The following is a 21,099-nucleotide window of genomic DNA, read 5'->3' on the forward strand; positions in this document are numbered from 1 at the left end:
GAATCTGCAGCTGGCTTTTCTACAGGTAGGCCAGTGAGAGATACAGGAAATAAAGAACAAAAAATTATAAAGATACAATGAGAAATTAAGTGAATGTCCTGCGGGTTCTAGACTTTGCCAGTTCCTAGCGGCACATGGGAGAGGAATGAGCCATAAACAAGTCAGTTGCAAGAGAAAGAGAGCAAGAGAAAGAAAGCTGTTCAACAACAGTAGAAAAGACTGTTGCCCCAAACAACTCTTCAGTCCCATTTTTATTAGATATAGACAGTAATCAACAAAGGAGCCAAAGAAGGCTACACATTTCCTTGCAGATAAACAAGAAGGAAGGCAAAATATATCTGGTCAAGCAGTATAAAGTTTATAGTTGAGCAAGCACATTTAAAGGGCTCATCTAATTAGCCACAGGTGCTCTCAGGAGGAAGGGGAGATAATGGAAAAATGAAGCAGGAGGCATTCCACCCTGAGCGAGCTGGGCATCCCCAGCTGCTTGGCTTCAAGGACGTATATCGTCCTCTCCCCCAGAGGCCTGTTGCCTGTATATGTTTTTCTTAAGGCTATATCTAAACATACTTGGTAACTAGTATGATTCCTCATGGGTTATATTTTAAGTAATACATTGTTCTGAGGGACAGTTACAACACTTAAGGAGTAATTTAAAGAAGGAATGTCTAGGGAAAAATGAAACAAGATGAAACCAGAGAGGGAGACAAACCATAAGAGACTCTTACTCTCAGGAAACAAACTGAGGGTTGCTGGAGTGGAGGGGGTGGGAGGGGCAGGGTGGCTGGGGGATGGACATTGGGGAGGGTATGTGCTATGGTGAGTGCTGTGAGTTGTGTAAGATTGATAAATCACAGACCTGTATGCTTGAAACAAATAATATATTATATGTTAATAAAAAATTTTAAAAAAGAAGGAGTATCTGAGAACTGACACTGTAACTGCAACTGAAACATTGGCGTGCAGGCAGGGGTATGTGTGTGGGTGTCAGGTTGGAAATGAGAGGAGATAAAGGCAATGCTTGATTGTGTTGGTATGGTCCTGAGATCTATCAAAGATTAATCCCTGAATAAAGAGTGGAACCACAATTTAAGATTAGAGACTAGAGGAAAAGTAATTTTTATTTTGGAGAGGAAGTTATTGGCTTTAGTGTGAGATGCATTTCATTTCTTTTTAGATTATTTATTTATTTATTTATTTATTGGACAGAGAGAGAGAGAGAGATCACAAGTAGGCAGAGAGGCAGGCAGAGAGGGGGGTGGTGAAGTAGGCTCCCCGTCGAGCAGAGAGCCCAATGTGGAGCTTGATCCCAGGATCCTGAGATCATGACCTGAGCCAAAGGCAGAGGCTTAACTCACTGAGCCACTCAGGCATCCTGATGCATTTCATTTTAAGTGCCTGTTTCACATGCAAGTATAGATGGTTCCTCAGAAATGAAATCCAGACATGAAATTTTAGACATTGTCATCATAGAGATAACAGTGGAAAACTGGATTGCATGAGTTTTTCAGTCAGGAGTTTGAGATGTCAAATAAGCCTAGGAAACATAAAGTTCCCCAAAGTTCCCCAAAGGAGGTCCCACAAGGGAAACATAAAGTTCCCCAAACCAACTGCTTTGGTTCCAAGTGGAAGACTGAAAAAAATTTATCCGATTTGATTATGGGAAGTAACTGTGTGTCATGAAGTTTTGTAAGTATGCAGATCAAAATCCTCATGGAGCTCACCCTTACTCCCCCAGAGGCTGAGGGGAGGCAGGAATTGTTGCTGGGTGCAGCTCTTTGGGTTCACTAGAAGAGGAGGAAATACACTGGGCATGAACTAGAGATAAACTGGTTCAGAGGAGGATCTGTTTCCAGAAAGAAGAGACTGAAGGAGTTTACAGGGTTGGATTGGGACAAGGTCGGTAAAGGAGATTAGCTTCTAATTAATAACAAAAAGTTCTCCAGAGAACAGGATAGAAGGGGATACATTTGAGAAACTGGACTTATCCAGGGATAGATATGACCTTCAATGGGGAGGGATGCAGGGATATTTGTGGGTTCATGGCCATGAGCTGCAGCTTTGCTTCAGATGGTCTAATTCATCTGTGTAGTTGATGGGAAACCCATTCTGAAAGTGAAGGAATGGGTGAGAATCTCTGAGATTCAAGACAATGTGAATATCTAAAATGCTATAAAGCAGGAAGAATAATTTAATTATCAAGGCCTAGAGGGATCCATGTAGTTATAGAATGCATTGGGGCTGTGACAGATGCAGCCCTAAATCAGGGAGATATCCTGGTCCTCTGGGTTTGGGTCTGGACTAGCATGGGTGCTGAAAGGTCATAAAGGCTGAGGATTGTCCTGGTGGGAAAGACTGATCTATGAACTGAGGAGAGAGATGGGGCTGGCTTAGGAAGTTAGGTCAGCACCTTGGAGAGTACTCTGTGGTGAGAGAAGCTGGGCACCTGGTGTCAGCATGTGAACAGTGAAGGGTGTGATAAGACCTTTCCCACCAACAGTGTAAGAGGTTTCCCCTTTCTCCACATCCTCTCCAACACATGTTGTTTACTGTCTTGCTAATTTTGGCCATTCTAACTGGTGTAAGGTGGTATCTCAATGTGGTTTTAATTTGAATCTCCCTGATGGCTAGTGATGATGAACATTTTTTCATGTGTCTGATAGCCATTTGTATGTCTTCCTTGGAGAAGTGTCTGTTCATATCTTCTGCCCATTTTTTGATATGATTATCTGTTTTGTGTGTGTTGAGTTTGAGGAGTTCTTTATAGATCCTGGATCTCAACCTTTTGTCTGTACTGTCATTTGCAAATATCTTCTCCCATTCCGTGGGTTGCCTCTTCGTTTTGTGGACTGTTTCCTTTGCTGTGCAGAAGCTTTTGATCTTGATGAAGTCCCAAAAGTTCATTTTCACTTTTGTTTCCTTTGTCTTTGGAGACATATCTTGGAAGAAGTTGCTGTGACTGATATTGAAGAGGTTACTGCCTATGTTCTCCTCTAGGATTCTGATGTATTCCTGTCTCACGTTGAGGTCTTTTATCCATTTCGAGTTTATCTTTGTGTAGGGTGTAAGAGAATGGTCGAGTTTCATTCTTCTACATATAGCTGTCCAGTTTTCCCAGCACCATTTACTGAAGAGACTGTCTTTTTTCCACTGGATATTTTTTCCTGCTTTGTCGAGGATTTTTTGACCATAGAGTTGAGGGTCCATATCTGGGGTGGGAATGCAAGTTGGTGCAGCCACTTTGGAGAACAGTGTGGAGATTCCTCAGGAAATTAAAAATAGAGCTTCCCTATGACCCTGCAATTGCACTACTGGGTATTTACCCCAAAGATACAGATGTAGTGAAAAGAATGGCCATCTGTACCCCAATGTTTATAGCAGCAATGGCCACGGTCGCCAAACTGTGGAAAGAACCAAGATGCCCTTCAACGGACAAATGGATAAGGAAGATGTGGTTCATATACATTATGGAGTATTATGCCTCCATCAGAAAGGACGAATACCCAACTTTTGTAGCAACATGGACAGGACTGGAAGAGATTATGCTGAGTGAAATAAGTCAAGCAGAGAGAGTCAATTATCATATAGCTTCACTTGTTTGTGGAGCATAACAAATAACATGGAGGACAAGGGGAGATGGAGAGGAGAAGGGAGTTGAGGGAAATTGGAAGGGGAGGTGAACCATGAGAGACTATGGACTCTGAAAAACAACCTGAGGGTTTTGAAGGGGCGGGGGGGTGGGAGGTTGGGAGAACCAGGTGGTGAGTATTAGGGAGGGCACGGATTGCATGGAGCACTGGGTGTGCTGCAAAAACAATGAATACTGTTACACTGAAAAGAAATAAAAAATTGAAAGAAAAAAAAAAAGACCTTTCCCGTCCCTGAGCTCTGTCCTACAGAGGTGACATATTCAGGGAAAACCTAGGTCTGGGACCCACCCCTTGGGACCAGCATGTTTGGGAATTGGAGATGCAGAGACAGGCAGAGCTGAGCTTACATGCCAGCTCTGTCATTTTCTAGACATGTGATTTCATGATTTCAATAAAGCTTTGAACCTAGCTCTTATCCTTGTTAAAAGGATGACCAATCCATAACTAGCAGGCTTATAATGAGGATTAAATGAGTAAATACATGTAAATCCCAATCAGAGGGTCTCAACACTACCAAAAATGGTTCCTTTTCTTGGTATTTCCCAGGTCAAAGGGTTATCATCTATGCCTGTTCCTGACGCTCTAACAGTATTTGTCCATGCAGTCCATTTAATTATTAACATTGATTTAAGTAGCATTTCACAGTCCACACGTGCTTTCAAATGCTAGGACAGAACTCAGCTACCACTTCATTAAGATATCTGAAGGAGTGAACTCAATTTCCTCCCAAACTAAACTTCATTCTGTATTTGCAGAGCCTGTCCGCCCCACAGGGATTGTGGTACCCAGAAGTAGACCCACGATGTTTGTCCTCCAGCTTCTTATCTATGCAAAGTCCTTTCAAAAAGTGACTGATTTGCATGATGAGAGTCACCAAACCTCCAGCAAGACATGAGTCCTTGGATTGTTCCTCCCACCATTAAATAGATCTAAAATAGCCTGGCCATGTCCAAGGCTACGGAGGGCAGAACTTGGGTTGCTGTCCTGTTGCTGCCTGAAACCCACATGTGGATGAACCAAGATGAACCAAGATTCATCGAAAGGGTGGGGGCAGGGCACAGCAGGGAGGAGGGCGGCTCCAAAGAACTAGGGTGGGTGTTAGAGAAGCAATGCATGTACATTTAACCAGGAATTATTAACTCAGAAATTCCAGAGTGGAGTCCTCACCTTGGAGACAAGAATCCCCATGTGACAAGTATGAGGGTTTCCTAGTGTTAATCTTAGATTAAGATTTGGTGTTAATCTTAGAAATTAAATGTTAATTGAATAATAATTTAGAACAGATCTAATTAAAGAATAAAACCCTATATATTAGTTTCCTGTGGCTGCCTGTAACAAAATGCAGCAGGCTGGATGACTTAACAAATACTTATTTCTCACAGTCTGGGGGCCACAAGTCCCAGATAAAGGTGCCAACAGATTTGGTTTCTCCAGAGACCTCTCTCCTCAGCTTGCAGAGACTGCCTTCTCACTGTGTCCTCTCATGGTCTTTCCTCTGTGTGTCCACACTCCTGGTGCCTCCTCCTCCTCCTATAAGGACACCAGTCCCATTAGATCAGTCCCTGCCTTATGACCTCATTTAATTTCAGTTGACTCCTTAAAGGCCCTGTCTACAGATAAAATCATATGGAGGTCTTGGGCTTCAACATATGGAGTTCAGGAAGACATACTCTAGTTCATACAACCTATGACTTTCACTTTGTTATCTGCACAATGGGGATATGAATGTCTTCCTTATATACAGAGTAGCCAATCCTTTCTTCCTTTTGACCCTGGAGAGAGGAGAGGGCTCACTCGCTGTTTGTCTCAGACCCTTCTGCGCATAACCTGTGGGTTGGGTTAGGAAGGGGTCACTCTAGGTGAATGTTTGTGGATTCAGGACTACCAATACTATCTATGTGGTCTTTTATGCTTTAAAAGACTGGATTCTCATAGCTTCTTCCTCCTTTATCAGCTTTATCTGCTCAGTTTCCAGATGTTCCTGCATGAGAATGCAGAGGAGGACAAGTGGTGGCTGGGTTCCTGCCAATGAAATAATGAATAAGGACTTGCTCTTACTTCTGAGTTGATACACCTTTGGCCAAATGGTCAGGTTTCTTTGTGGGCCTGAATATTCTAAGCTTACCAAGGAAATGTCAATAATACCAGTTATATTCACCACCACATTAGCCATATGACAGGTCAGGGGCTGATGTGGAAATAATCTCTTTCTGAACATTTATGTTCACTTGTTCCATCTTCCATTAAGGTTATGACTTCACAGAACAGATAGGAGAGATTTTCTTCTTTCTTCTTTTTTTTTTTTTTCATCCATCCCTTGGGTTCAGCAGAGAAATAATTCACCATGTCAGTGAATGAAGTGGCCTTAGGCATGTGGGGAACACAGGAGATAGAGATGAGTGAGAGAATTTTCTAGACCAGTGGGAAGGCAGATGCTTCATCAGGTGAATCACAGGTACTAGGGGGAGGTTGTGCAGCCTGGAGGTGGAAGGAAAGGGGAGGGGATGGACCAGAAGGAACCATAAGGGATTGTTTATCTACTTCCTCCGATTTTAAATATATTAAAGTTTTTTATATACTATACTCAAATATTTTGATAACTTTGAAAAAGATAAATAAAATTCCCTTACCAAACTTGTTCACATCTGTTTCCCTCTGTTATTAAACTTTGATCAAATTTGAAAATTGAATACAATGGGTGCAGATTATTGTTTTATTTTTGACTGTGTATTGAGGAGAAAGAGTAGAGTGGACAGAATAAAATGCAGAGTGCTGGTCAAGAAATGACAGACTAGGAAGCTCCAAGCCCTCACGCCCTCCAGAGTAAAATCAGTAAAATAACCAGAACCTGTCTGAACCAGCTGGGGTCCAGGGACCCAAGAAGTTGGGAGCCACTGCTTTTTGAAACATTTTCTACTCCGATGGTTGCTGCCCCCAGCAAGAGTACCAAAGCCCCCTGAGATGTGTGCATGTTTCTGTGTCTGTCTGTTTTTCCAGCTTTCTGCACAGCATCCCCAACCAGCCAAAATCTCCTCTATGTGTCTTGGGGCTGTTTCATAAGAACAATAGTGATAAGCATGCCACTCATCCCTGAGGCCTCAGTTGGTCTCGTGTGCAAGAGCACACGAAGATTGTGTCCAGGTGCAAAAGGATTGTTGTCCCCGTGGCTTGTCCCCACCATGTGAAGGGAATGTCTTCCCATTGGGTAAGCGGCCCAATTCTTGCTAAGAGGACTATGGTGCAGTAGGTCTGGGCTGCCGGCCTCTGCTTTGGACAGCTAGGGCAGTGAGTGAATGACTACGGGTGCCATGTATGTGGGGTGATGCCAAGGACACAGGGAGTCCAGGCCTGTGGATTCAGGATCTGCCCACCCAGTTTGGCCCTGGGTCTGAGTGGAAGGGAGAGGAAGAAGGGCTGGGATGGGGCTGTCTGCCTAAGAGTGTGGTGGGCAGGGGCAGAGAAGCAGGCAGGGTGGCCTACCTTTGTTTCTGAAGACATTCTTGTTCTGGCTCCTAACACCAGGATCTTCTTCTTTTATTCCTGTCTCTCAATGCTCCTTCACAGCACGGTTTGCAGTCATAGGCTCTGGGTTTTTAAGTTTGAAGTTCATGGGAGATCAACACTGGTCCCTATTCTTTTATAACTATGCTTTAAAAAAAAAAAAAAAAAAAAACCTCTGTGTGATCTAGTCTACTTCTAAAGCCTTAATTATTAACTCTGTGTTTATAAAAACCCTTGATTTCTCATTCCAACCAGAATTAGATATACAACCATTTCCTACATTTTCTGACTGGGATGTATTACAGATATGACATATTTAAAAAGTCCAACCAGGGGTGCCTGGGTGGCTCAGTGGGTTAAGCGTCTGTCTTTGACTCAGGTCATGATCCCAGGGTCCTGGGATTGAGCCCCGTGTCTCTGGCTCCCTGCTCAGCAGAGAACCTGTTCCCCGCCCCCCACTCATGTTCTCTCTTGCTATCTCTGTCACTGTCTCTGTCTCTCTCTCTCTCTCTCTCAAATAAATAAATAAAATCTTATAAATGAATGAATGAATGAATGAGGTCCGAGCTGGGAAAATGAATAAAGGAAAACCTCACTAAAAGGAGTTGGACCGCCAGAAGGGGGAGCTCTCACACCCTACCACGTGTGGCAAACTGGAGCTCTCAATAGGAATAGATTCATCTTATATTCCCCAAAGGAAGAAGTCTACTTTTCTAGCCCAGCAGGCAACAGCCCAGCCAATGAAAGACTGTCACAACTCAGCCAATGAGGAGTCACTGTACTGCAGACTCCCAGTTTACTCCAGTGGATTTTTTGTTTGTTTATAACAGACGTTCTCAACTCCTGTTTCCTCTATAAAATAGCACTCCTCCCCTTTATTCTCCAGACTTGCCTGCAGTTTTGCTGTAGCTTGGGTGCCCTGAATTGCAATTCCCTTCTATTCCCAAATAAATCCACTTTGCTGGTAAAGTACCTGACAGTTTTATTTTCAAGGTTAACAAACCCTTCTTCCTTGTCTTGGTGGTCCCCCAGACATCGCATCTAAATAGAATCTAAATCTACCACTGTTCATCTAGCGACCCTGATCCAACCTCCCCAAACATTTATACCTCCTGTATCTCCCCATGTCCTAGACAATCTATTGCCCTCTCCTGTCCTTTCTTCCTCTGATGTGTGTCTACAAACACTTCTCTCCATTTCCACAACTACCCAGTCACCCACCCCTTCACCCAACTGTTTAAGATTTCACTCTTTGAAGTACCTCTGTGTCATTTCCTGTTTGAGGGCTGCGATGAACAGAGTTGCTAAGAACATTCATGTCTGGGGGCCTGGGTGGCTCAGTTGGTTAAGCATCTGCCTTCGGCTCAGGTCATGATCTCGGGGTTTTGGGAATGAGCCCCACATCGGGCTCCCCACTCAGTAGGGAGTCTGCCTGTCCCTCTCCCTCTGCTCCTCTCCCTCTGCACAGCCCCACTGCCTGTGCGCTCTCTCTCTCTCTCTCTCTTTCTAGTAAATAAATAAAAATAAGTAAAAAGAACATTCATGTCCAGAATTTTGTGTGGACATAAGGGTTGTTGGACCTGGGGGTGAGGTCCTCCAGACCACTTTTGGGTTGAATGCGTCACTCCCTAGAAAGACCCACAGTGGGGGGAGAGGGGAGTGGACCCTCCCTCTTTGGGAGCTTTGTACTATCTCTCAACGAACTTTGTTTTTCTGCCCACCACCCTTTATCTGGTCTACCTCTTCATTCCTCGAAGTGGCATGACCAAGAACCACGGACACCGAAGAAAAGAAATTCTGCAACATAGTCATCCTGGGCCCCACACTGAGAAGTGCTACCTCATTTAGCCCCAAACATAATGACATGGAGAACAAAGGCAAAAGAAATGTGTTCATTTCTGGATTTCCGGGGGGGGGGGGCGGGACTCACAGGACTCTCACAGGATTCCATGAAGGTGACTTTCTGGAGGTCAAAATGATTCTGCATGGCCCAAATCCCCATCCCCCCCCCACCACCATAAGTCACTTTATTGGCTTCAACCATCCAAGGCCCCAACATAACAAAGAACTCTTTTCAGGCAAGACATTCCAAGGGCTTAGAGATTTTCTCCCAGAAGCCAGGTAAAGATCAGACCTTTCTTTGGAATGCGCAAGTTCTAAACATACCAGACCCACTGAGTCAATCATTGGCTGCCCGGAATCCATTTTCTTTCCTCTGGAATAGATGCCTGGGATTGAGTTTCTGGGTCGTACTTGCATGTTTTTATCATTGTGGTTTGCTTATTTGTATAGCCGGGGCCCGGGGGAGGGGCGGGGGGGCGGAGTGGGGGAAGGACCTCCTCCAGAGTAGCTACAATGTCTTTATACCCCTACCAGCGGTGCGTGAGTGACCAGTTTCTCCATGTCCTCACCAACATCTGAAACTGTTTTCCCACATTTTGTCCAAGGCATTCTGGTAGATATGTCATGATACCTCACTCTGATTTTAATTTTTTCATGTGCTCCTTTATCATCTGTATCCTCTTCAGTGACATGCCTCTTCATGTCATTTGCCCATTTTGTAATCAGACTGTTTGCTTCTCACCAGTGCAGTTTGCGAGTTTTTGTAGCTTCGGATATCTGCCCTTCGTTCGTATGATTATTTGGATGTGTAAACACTTCCCTTCAGGATGTACTTTGTTGTTTCATCTTCTTAAAAGGATCTTTCACAGAACCTCGGTTTTTACTTTTAATAAGCTCTAATTTGTCCATTTCTTTTAATGGGTCACACATTTGGTGTCAAGTCTAAAATCTCTTTGCCAGCCCTAGATCCCCAATTATTCCCACAGACTTTTTTCCTAATGTTTTACATTTTATAAATAAGAGTTTTATCTATTTGGTGCTAATGTTTGTATGAGGTGTGAGGTCAGGGGTTTTAGTGTAGTTCAGTTTGCCTGTGGGTGTCCCCTTGCCCTATTTCCATTTGACAGAGAGACCATCTTTCAGCCAGGAATTACTCGTGCATGTTTGCCAAAAATCAGTTGCACATACTTGCTTGGGTTTCTACTGTTCCATTGATCTACTCCCAATACCACACAGAATTTATTACCTACATAATAACTGTTAAGATACAGGAGATTTTATTCCTGTTTTTCAAAATCGCTGTAGCTCTTTTAATTCCTTTGCCTTTCCATATAAGTATTTTTTTAAGATTTTTATCTATTTATTTGGGACAGAGAGTGCACACAAGAGTGGGGAGGAGCAGAGAGGGAGAGAAAAGGAGAAAGAATCTGAAGCAGATTTCCTGCTCAGCACAGAACCTCACACAGGGCTCAGTCCCACAGCCTGTGAGATCATGACCTGTGCTAAAGCAAAGAGCCAGCTCTTAACCAACTGAGCCACCCAGGTTCCCCCACCCAAGTATTCTTTTTAAGTGCATTTTTTTTTTTTCAAGAGAAGTTCTATCACTTGCTGTTTTCATTTAGCAGGTCATCATCAACATCTTTCCATGTCAGTACCTCTAGATCTGCCTCTTCTAAACAGTAAAACTAAAAATAAAGTAAAACGCAAATTCATGGTATTGATGTCCTGGAATTTACCTAACCTGGTCCCTCCTAAGGGCTAGTATTTTTCCCCGTTTTGTTATAATAAGTAATGCTGAAATCAATATCGTATTCTACGTGTATTTGCACAAATGATCCCCACCCCGTTGTCATTTGACTTTGCTTGTGCTGTGTGCAAAGACCTGTTTTGCTTAAACTTTGTGAGCAAGTTTATTGATCATTTGCTTTACGGCTTTCCGGCTTTAGAAAGACCTTCCCCACTCCATAATTATAAATGACAATATTCATCCATGTTCTCTAGGAGTACTTTCAACGTTTCAGTTCCCCAGTCCTTGCTCTGCTAAGCCCGGCAGAATGGACCAAGTCTCCCGGGGGCCTGGGCACCGCCTGAGTTGCTCAGGAGAACCTAGGCAGCGTGCCCGGTCTGCGAGCCTCCCCGAGAAATGTTCCAAGTTCCCCTTGTGCTCCCAGGAGGACGCCCCTGGATGCGATGCACGCCCACAGCCCGTCCCTCCCCGCCGCCCCCAGCGGAGAGATGCGTTCCGGGGTGCGCCCTGAGGTGATCGAGCCTTTGGGTGGCGGCGGTGCACCCTTGCGGGCCGAAGATCTAGTGACGTCCTTCTGACAACAACGGTTGTCGGGAGCCACCTGGCGGCCGCTTTTATATAGTTTTCCCCCGGAATACCGGAGAAATCTTCAAGGATCGGGTTTGGCCAACGCGCGATAGGCAGAACTCCAGAAGGCCGGTGGCACTAGCGGAATCTTCCCGGTCCTGCTGGGAATCTGTGCATTGACGCGTCATCTATTCGCCGGAGAATGCACAGGCAGGGTTTTGGGGGAGTGACCATGTCGCTGTCCTCCCGGGTGCGGGTGCCCCTTCGCCCTCGAGAAACAACCGTAGCCGCTGCGGGGTAACGAGAAAGCGTGTGACCCGCCCTTCGGGTCTTCACGCTATCCATTTTTTTTTCCCTCTCCCTTCGGGAGGTGGGACCCGGCCATTCGGGCAGGACCAGATTGTACATCGTAGGCTCAGCCGCAAGCCCGCGTGGATCCCAGCTGTCAGAGGCACCTGCTGACATTATTTTCCAAGCTCCCATTCGTAGTGGCACCCGGTAGGAGCCGTCTGTGAGGGACAGTACAGGGCCCTGGCTGGACTGCAGTCCTTCTCGGGGTCCGGTGGTCGGAGGTGCCTCCAAGTTTTCCCAAGTTCCCCTTCAGAGACACGGACCGGCTCTACCCATACAGTTGGCCTGAAAGGTGTATCGGGGCCTGGAGGCGGGCCTGCGTGGGTCCCCGTCGCCGGACTTTCCCATCAGCTTTTCCGAGTCCCGTTCTGGAGGTGGGGACCAGCTTTAGCCCCACGGGTGAGTCTAGATAGGACGCCCCATCCATTGCGCGTGTCTGTGTGGGACCCATTCTTCGGAACGCCCCCCAAATATTCCAAGTCCCTTCTCCAGAGCTGTGGCCTGGCCAGGATGACCGATACGAGGCCTGCGGAGGGCTTTACTGGGCCTCCACGTCTTGCTTCCCGTCACCCCGTGGTTGGGAACCGCAACGAGGCCAGGCTCACAAGGTTGGCGGCGCTCCCTCGTGGTTCTGGGGACCCAGATCCATCGCGGTGCGGTCCACCTCAGTGGTACCGCGCCACCCCGCGGCCCTTTTATATAGTTTACTGCCGGAGCTGAGGTTGAAAAGGTCGAGGGATCCTGACTGTGCTGCGATGCCCTAAGCAAAGCCCTGAGATACCATCAGCGAGGGCCGGATCGCTCAAAAGTGGCCTTCCGGAGCCGACTGGGAGCGAGCCCAGAGATTGGACCTGCAGTTCTGGGAGGGAGTGCCCGTTCCCGCCACCCTCCCGAGAGGCTCCTGGCTTGGCGCTTTAAGGATCCACCAGCGCAAAGTGCCCTTCACCGCAGGTGGTCCACAGGCCGGGCCCTGTACTTCGGGACCCCAGTCGTTGGAGGCGCTGCTCAGAAAATTTTCCAAGACCCCATTCACAGGGCCGCCTTGAGTACTGGGAAGGGAACCCCCAGCGTGGCCACTGTCCCTTTTGGGGCCCGTTCTTCAGAGGCACCTTCTAGGGAAATTTTCCATGTCTCACACCAGGGACACGGATCAGCTCTGCCCAAGGCAGTGAGTTGGAAGGACACTCCTTGCTGAGAAATACAGAGCTGGGCCCGGAGAAGCACTAGCACCCCTAGCGGACTCCGAGGAAAAATACATTATGAAGATAGGTGATTGAAGGAGTTTACTGGAATAGAGAATGGAAATACCGAGATTTATGGGAATGATGATTGTTACTATTGACGTGACCGTCATTTGTCATTATCGTAATTGTTACTGTTTTTTTCTGGTTAATCGTAGTTATAAAACATTGAAGTTTCTCTATCCAAGAAGACTGATTGACTTAAAATGATGAACCATGGATTCCGGTCCACGAAATTTTTTAAGAATCGAAATATAATTGACATGAACATTGTATATTAATTTCAGGTGTACAATGTACTGATTCGATCTTTGTATATTTTGCAAACAGATCACCACCATCCAGTTAATATCTGTCACCATACATACTTATAGGAATTTTTTTTCTCGTGATGAAAACTTTCAAGGTCCACTCTCCTAGATACTTTCATATAAGCAATATGTTATTATTAACGTTAGTCACCGTGGTGTACAACGCATCCCCATGACACTCATTTGTATAACTGGAAACTTGTACCTTTTGACTCCCTTCACCCATTTGGCCCTCCTGGAGCTCCCCCCACCCTGCCATTCCCTCCTCAGGCAACCACCAATCTGTTCTCTATATCCATGAGTTTGCTTTTGTTTTGTTTTGTTTTTCTAGATTCCACATATTGTGAGATCCTACAGTATTTATCTGTTTCTGCCTGACTTATTTCACTTAGTATAATGCCCTCAAGGTCCATCCATGGACCTTGCAACACCAAAGGCAAACTTTCATTCTTTTTTATGGCTGAGTAATATTCTATTTGGTCCACAGAATTTACTTTTTTGTGTGTGTTAAGATTTTATTTATTTGTTTGACAGAGAAATAGAGAGCACAAGTAGATGGAGTGGCAGGCAGAGGGAGAGAAAGAAGCAGGTTCTCCACTGAGCAGGGAGCCCGATGTGGGGCTCGATCCCAAGTCTCTGGGATCATGACCTCAGCCTAAGGCAGACTCTTGACTGACTGAGCCACCCAGAATATTCTAAATCCACTCAGGCACCCAGGAACCTGCTTGCTCCAACTAGCAAGGCCTTGACCCACAAGCTGCAGCTCCCAGCCTGGAAGGTCAGACCGCAGTCTCTGCAACAATGGGTCCCGAGCAGTCAGGACTTGATAAACCCTTTCCTTCAATATTGCTCTGTCTTCCAACACAGCAAATGGGAGAAAGCCAAATTTGCCCCGCCTCACGAATCATGCCCCTCTTCTAGTGAGCCTGACCCTCCCATCAGGACATGCCTTCCTCTTTTTTTCCACCAGAAAGTTTCCCCACTCCTCTGCCTGCCTTGGAGTATCTGCACACGCTGGTGGCTGACCCCGGGGGCCACATAGGGCAAGCTCTGAACAAAGGGTGCTTGTTCTCATTTGGGAGGTCTTCCTGGATCTCAGTAGCAGGGGGAACAAGACAGAGAGTCATACCCATTCCCCAGGTGAACTATTTTTTAAAATGTATGTACATATTTATTTAACACCCAATTTTTAAAATTGAGATATGATTCCTATACTGTAAGATTCACCCTCTTAAAACTGAGCAATTCAATAACCACTGAATGGTTTGTAGTCGATTCACAAAGCTGTACAACTGTCCCCACTACCAAATTCCAGAACATTTCACCTCTCCAAGGAGAAACTGCCTCCCATGAAATATTTACTTTCCATTCTACCCTCTCGCCAGGCCCTGGTAACCACCAATCTGTTTTCTTTCTGTATCTATGGATTTGCCTGGAGAGTTCATGAAAATGAAACCATACAACATATCTGACCTCTTATACTCAGCATTGTAGTTTTGAGATTCATCTGCACTTTATTGTAAATCAATGATTCATTCCTTTGTTTGAACTAATAATTTTATACTCTAAGCCATTAAGACATTTTCCTCCACATGCTACCACAAAAAAAGGGGGGGGGGTAAATTGCATATCACATTACATTTGGTTTTGTAACAATTTTTCAGCTTACCCTGCAGTGGCATTAAGTACAACCCTCCTCCCCAGACCCAACCTGCCCCACACACCTGGAGCCACCAGCATGTCCAGAGGACAGCAATCCACCCCAGTTACCCTGACTCAGAATGCTCTTCATGCCCCATCCACCTGCTCTAGGACCTCATGGGTGGGCTTTCCCAAGAGTATCCAAAAGGGGTGCTCTTAAAGGGGAGGGACCCAGAGAGGCTCTGGGGAAGAGGGCAGCTCCCCCGACAGGAGGTCGGCCATGCAGGGCCTGGCCAGAATGAGAAGGCTATGCCTTGAGGCTGGCAGTCCCCAGAGTATCATCTAAGGTGTGCTCACCTCCAATCCCTGCCAGTGCCCATGCAGACCCCAGGGCGCTTGAACCAGCAAGGGCAGAGACAGATGCTATTTGCAGCCTTTGGTAGGCACCTATTGGTGAACCGCCGTGCAGGCCTTCAGGATTTCAGAGTAAGGCCTGCCATCATCTGCAGATAATTACACTCCTTTTGAGAAGCCATTTTTGATCTGCTGCTGGGTCTCAGTAAAGACTGAATACTGAACTGTGGCTACCAAGTCACCATGCACCCTGAGCTGCCCATCATGGATGCCATCTGATCCACCAAGCTGTAATAGGCATGACAGCAGCACCTCCTCATCAAGTGGAAGTGTACAGCTGTCATTGGGCCTGATCATGCCCAAAAGGCACAATAAGTTACATGAAGACATGGCCCAAATGCCCACGGTCCCCACTCCTGCTATAGCCTTCTCTCCCAGCCAGCACCCATGACCTGCATGGGGAGTTTCTGATGCTGATGATGTGGGTGTGGTTTCTAGGTGGTTCTGCACGATAGGCAGGCACCACCTGGAAATGGAGAGCAACATACTACAGCCCCTCCCTGGGGCCCTCCCCGAAGGACAGTGGTAAAGGGAAACCCTCCCAGTGTGCAGTTCAGCAGTGCCCTTCATTGAGCATATTGCTAGGAAGGAGAAAGGGCCAGATGTACCAGTACCAGTTCATAGGCTGTGGCCAATGGCTTGGCTGGATAGTCAGGAACTTGGAAGGAACAAGACTGGATAACTAGTGGAAAACTTGGGGAAAGAGGTGTGTGGATACACCTTTCCGAACAGGCAAAAAATAAATAAAAATGAAGATACTTGTGTCCACCAAATGGTGATGACCTCAACAGAGGAGTGTTTCATCATTGAGGGGACAGCATGATCCCTTCTCTGGATACCAGTCAGCCTGTTTGCCCAGCCACCCCTGTCATCGCCCACTGGGCTTGTGAACAAAGTGGCCATGGTGGCAGGGATGATGGTTATATATAGATTCAGCAAAATGGACTTCTACTCACCAAAGCTGACTTGAATATGGTCACCACTGAGTACCCAGTATGTCAGTACCAGAGACCAACACTGAGCCCCAATATTGTGCCACTATCCAGGGGTAATCAGCCAGCTTCCCGGTGACAGGTTGATTCCACTGGACTCCTTCCACCACAGAAGTGATGGCATTCTGTCCTTAATGGAATAGACAGTTACTCTGGATACAGATTGTCTTCCCTACACAATGCTTCTGCCAAAATTACCACCCATGGACTTACAGAATGCCTTATCCACTGTCATGTATACCACCCCACATTGCTTCCAACCAGGAAACTCATTTCACAGCCCCAGAAGGGCAGCCATAAACCCACGCTCACGGAATTCACTGATCTTATCATGTTCCCCACCATCCTGAACCAGTTGGCTTGACAGGATGCTAGAGTGGTCTTTTGAAGACTCAGTTACAGTACTACCAGCTAGGTGGCAATACCTTGTGGGGTTGAGGCATGGTTCTCCAGGTTGTATATTCTCTGAATCAGTGACCCACATATGGTGCTGTTTGTCCAACAGTCATAGGTCCAGGAAGTTTGTCCAGGAGTCATAGGTCCAAGAAGCAAGGGGTGTAAATAGGAATGGCACCACTCCCATTACCCTAGGTCACCCACTAGCAACATTTCTGATTCCCAGTCCCACAGCCTCACGTTCTGCGGCCAGAAGGTCTTAAAACACAAGGGGAGAAAAGCTACCACCAGGAGACACAATGATTCCATTGACCTGGAGCTTAGGACTGCCACTCGGCCACTTTGGTCTCTTCATGCCTCTGAATCAATAAACAAAGGAAAGGAATTGTGGTGTTGCCTGGGGTGACTAGTTCTGACTACCAAGGGAAAATTGCACTACTACTCCATGACAGAAGTAAGATACAGTATATCTGGAGTACAGAAGATCCCTTAGGGCCTCTCTCAGTTTCACCATGCCCTGTGATCCAGGTTAATGTAAAACTACAATGACCCAAGTAATAGGCAGGAATGAAGGGTTGGGTCTACCCACTGGGTAAAGAACAAAACCAGCTGAAGCGCTCACTAAAGGCAAAGGGAATATAGAAGGAGAGTGAAAGAAGGCAACTGTGGGTACCAGCTATGGCCCCATGATTGGTTACAGAAACGAGGACCATAATCTTGAGTATTTCCTCATTTTACTATGAATAAGTTTGTGTGTATCTTTTTTACCCTCTCCTGGGCTCTTATCATGTAGCGTAAGATGTACCAATTTTTATCATGGGCTTGAAGTACGGCCAATTCCACCTCATAGTGTTTAAGTTACGTGATACCTTCTGAGGAGAAAAGTAAACATCTCCTCTTCTAGGGAAAGAGTTAGTGCCTTTTCCATTGTGCAAAGGTTATATGACATTAGGCAGAATCATGACCTCTTGAGATGTGTACGGATGCCACGTTGACAAGGGGTTGACTTGTCACGGGTAATTTTATGTGTCAACCTGACTGGCCATGGGGAGTCCAGATTAAACAGTATTTCTGGATATGTCTGAGGGCATTTCCAGGTCAGAGCAGCATTTCCATTGAATCAATCGATTCCAAAATGTATTGCCCCCCCCCCACCACGTGTGTGGCCCCCATCCAACCCACTGGGGGCCTGAATAGAATGAACAAAAAGGGGAGGAAGGAGGAATTCAACCTTTTTTCCTTTGACTTGCCGTTTGAGCTAGAACAACTCATTATTACATCTCTTGCCCTCAGAATGGGATTTACACCATCGGCTCCGCCATTCTAGGAACTTCAGACTCACACCGAATTGCACCATCAGCTTTTCTGGGTCTCAGTCTTGCACACGGCACACCTGTCAGCCTCTATAATAACATGAGCTGACTCTCCACATACTAACTTCATGAAAATCTACAGCACACATTGACAAACCAATCGCATGTTTGTCCTTGCCCCACACACCAAAAAGGATGACAAGGAAATAAAAGGGCCAGAAGCACAGCACAGGTGGTGGGACATCCCAACACTGAGAAACCCATTCCCCATGGCAGCAGAGGGGTTTATCAGCTGCAACTCTGTTCTGAATAACTGGGCAGGGAGCGCCCACCTCAAAAGAGCCCCTAGGGAATCACGGGTGGGTGAAAAGTAGCCTTGAAAGAGGCCTCTGCAGACCTCCTTCAGTGTTCTAGAAGGATCACAAATGTTCTGCCAATACTTATACCAGCTATGGTTCATGCCTTTGTCTGCATATCCATGTACATGCCAGCCCCCTGTTTCTGCAGACATACCTCCCAGGGTGTCAACACCACCAGCCCTAGGGATCTAGGAGTCTAGGAGCTAGGGGGGTCAGAACCTCTCCCTCCAGACCAGACCCTCATTGGTGACCCAGAGGAGGCCCAGGAATCTGCAGCTTTGAGTGACCCACGACCTATGTCCACACTAGGGAGGAGTGCTGCTAATACAGGTCAGGCCAGGGTTGCCAGAGGGGGCCTTCCTGCTCCAGCAGCAGAGCAAGGCTCTGGAGCAGCTTCCAAACCCAGACCTGCCTGACTTTGCCCACCCAGACTTTCAAGATTTGGAGCAACCAGGTACACCAAGCTTGCCTGGGCAGAGATTTGTGGTCACCCACTTGGCAAGAGCATGAATCTCTATCTCAGACCCAGGCTTCATGCAGGTGCCCTTCAAAGATGGGGAACAAAGAGGTGGGCCCAGAGTGAAATCCCAGCACCTCCCGCCATCTAGGTCTCCTTCTGGACTCAGGTGGGCACCCTCACCCAGATGCTGTGATTGCCCATGGCCAATGATCTCTAGGGAGGTGACAGTGTCCAGGCCTAGACTCAGTCCATTCCTGCAGCCACTCACAGCTGCTCAGCTCCCACATGACAGCGCCAGCTCCTGTCACCAGTCAGAAGTACAGTGCAGGGTGCCAGGGTGCTCTCCACTCTGGCTTGTGCCTGCTTGTCATTCATTCATTCTATTCATTCCTGGCTCCAGGCCCAAAGGGATCACAAGAACATGTGGGGAAGGGAGAGCCAACCCTGCCCGGACAGAGGAATACCCTGGAGAAAACTGTGAGGACCATGTGGGGACTTCAGTAGAACCTCACATGGCTCTAAAACCCTCCCACCTCCATGTGTTGCCCTCCTTCCACCCTTCCCCAGTTGAAGCCCTGTCACCTCAAATCCCACCATGGTGGCTGCCGAGTAACTTGTGAAAGGCAAATTTGATCATGTCTGTGCCCCTGAACCTTTAGATCTCCCTATTGCTCTTAGGACAAGTCCTCAGGAGCTCTGGAACACACACCCCAAAACACTCTTCCTTTGGCTGCTGCCGCCCAGCCACATGGGTCCTCTTGAGTAGGGGACAAGGAATTTGATCAGTTTCAAGGTCAATCAGATATCAAGGGTAAGGGCTTCTCTCTAAACTGACTTAACAGGATTCTCGCTACAACTGGACCAGGCACATTGAAGACAAAGCCAAGTGATATAGGAAAGAATAGTAGTGTTCAAACTCCACGGCCAAGAAAGAATTCTTGAGACATCTTTGGTGCATAAAGGTGGTTTTATTAAAGCATGGGGACAGGACCCGTAGGCAGAAAGAGCTGCACTAGGGTCACGAGGAGTGGCCCATTATATACTTTCAAATGGGGAGGAGGTTAGAGATAGCATTAAGTCTGTAATGAACTTGGAAGCAAGGCTTCCTGGACCTTGAGGGGGCCAGCTATCATTGGGAAAATGTCATTTATTACTGTCTAATAAAACCTTAGTCATAAGACCCTTCAGATGTATATCATCAGGCCATATGCTTGGGCCAACATGTACCTGGGTGGGGGTGGGGATTTAGAGATAAAGGAAATTTCTAAAGGAATTTTTGTATGTTAAGTAGACTTACAGGATCCCGGGGTGGGGCAGGGGGAGGATTGGGCTAGGATTGCTTTTTGCCCTTAGCAAAATATTAATATTGAGGCAGTTGAGTCCCTCTGTCACTCTGTCACTCTGCCTGTTTCAAAGATTGTCGATAGACTGTAAGTAGTAAGGAAACTTAATTTTCGTCTGCCTTTGTTTCCCACATCATCAAGCACCAGGCTTAGTCAGAAGAGCACTCAGAGGAGTGTGTCCAAAGTTTGGTCAACAAGTCTTCATCAAGGGATCATCCTGGGGAATGACCTACGTTAGGCTGACTCCTCTCCTTGGCCCTGACCCTACAGAGCCCCCAGGGGGTAAGCATGCCCTCTTCTCCAGAGGTCTGGGCATTCTGTCCATGGCCAGTTGGATTCGTTTGCCTCAGTTAGCCACACAAACCTTCTTTCTGGTTGTCTTCCTCAGGAGTCTACCTACTTTTACATTTCGCTATACAGCAGCCCCGTCCCAATTTTTGGCAGCACTGAACACCCTCCTCCAGCTGAGATGAGGAAAACACAATGCTCGTTCTCCAAGGCGCGAATCCCCCGGCCCCTTGAGCCCAGCAAGACATTCAGCAATGCAAACTTTGGTTTGTAGATTTTTGTGGCTTATGAAAACCGTGATTGTGGATTCCAGGAAACTTATCTCAAGGCCGGACTGAGACAATGGGCCAGGTTTTCTTCGACAGTTCACAACACTGATGGAGGCACAGTTGAGGCGGGGAACGGCATCCTCCCGGAAGGTGCTGCGGTTGGGGAAGGCAGCGGGGACCAATCCCCGCAGAAGCCAGGCGCTTCCTCTAGAGCGCAGGTGCCGCTGCTGCTGGAGCTCCCAGACCCTGCGCAGGTGTGTGTGTTTGGGGTGGGGGGGCTCTCTGGAAACGTAACACAGACAAATGTCCAATGAATGGAAAACAAGGAGACCGAGGCCTGAAGGTGACGAAAATGGCTCAAGGTCACACCGCTTGTATTGGCGGAGCTCGGGATCAGTGACTCAAGCGCTTTTT

This window comes from Martes martes (assembly GCF_963455335.1).
Source record: "Martes martes genome assembly, chromosome: 13".
Lineage (NCBI taxonomy): Eukaryota > Metazoa > Chordata > Mammalia > Carnivora > Mustelidae > Martes > Martes martes.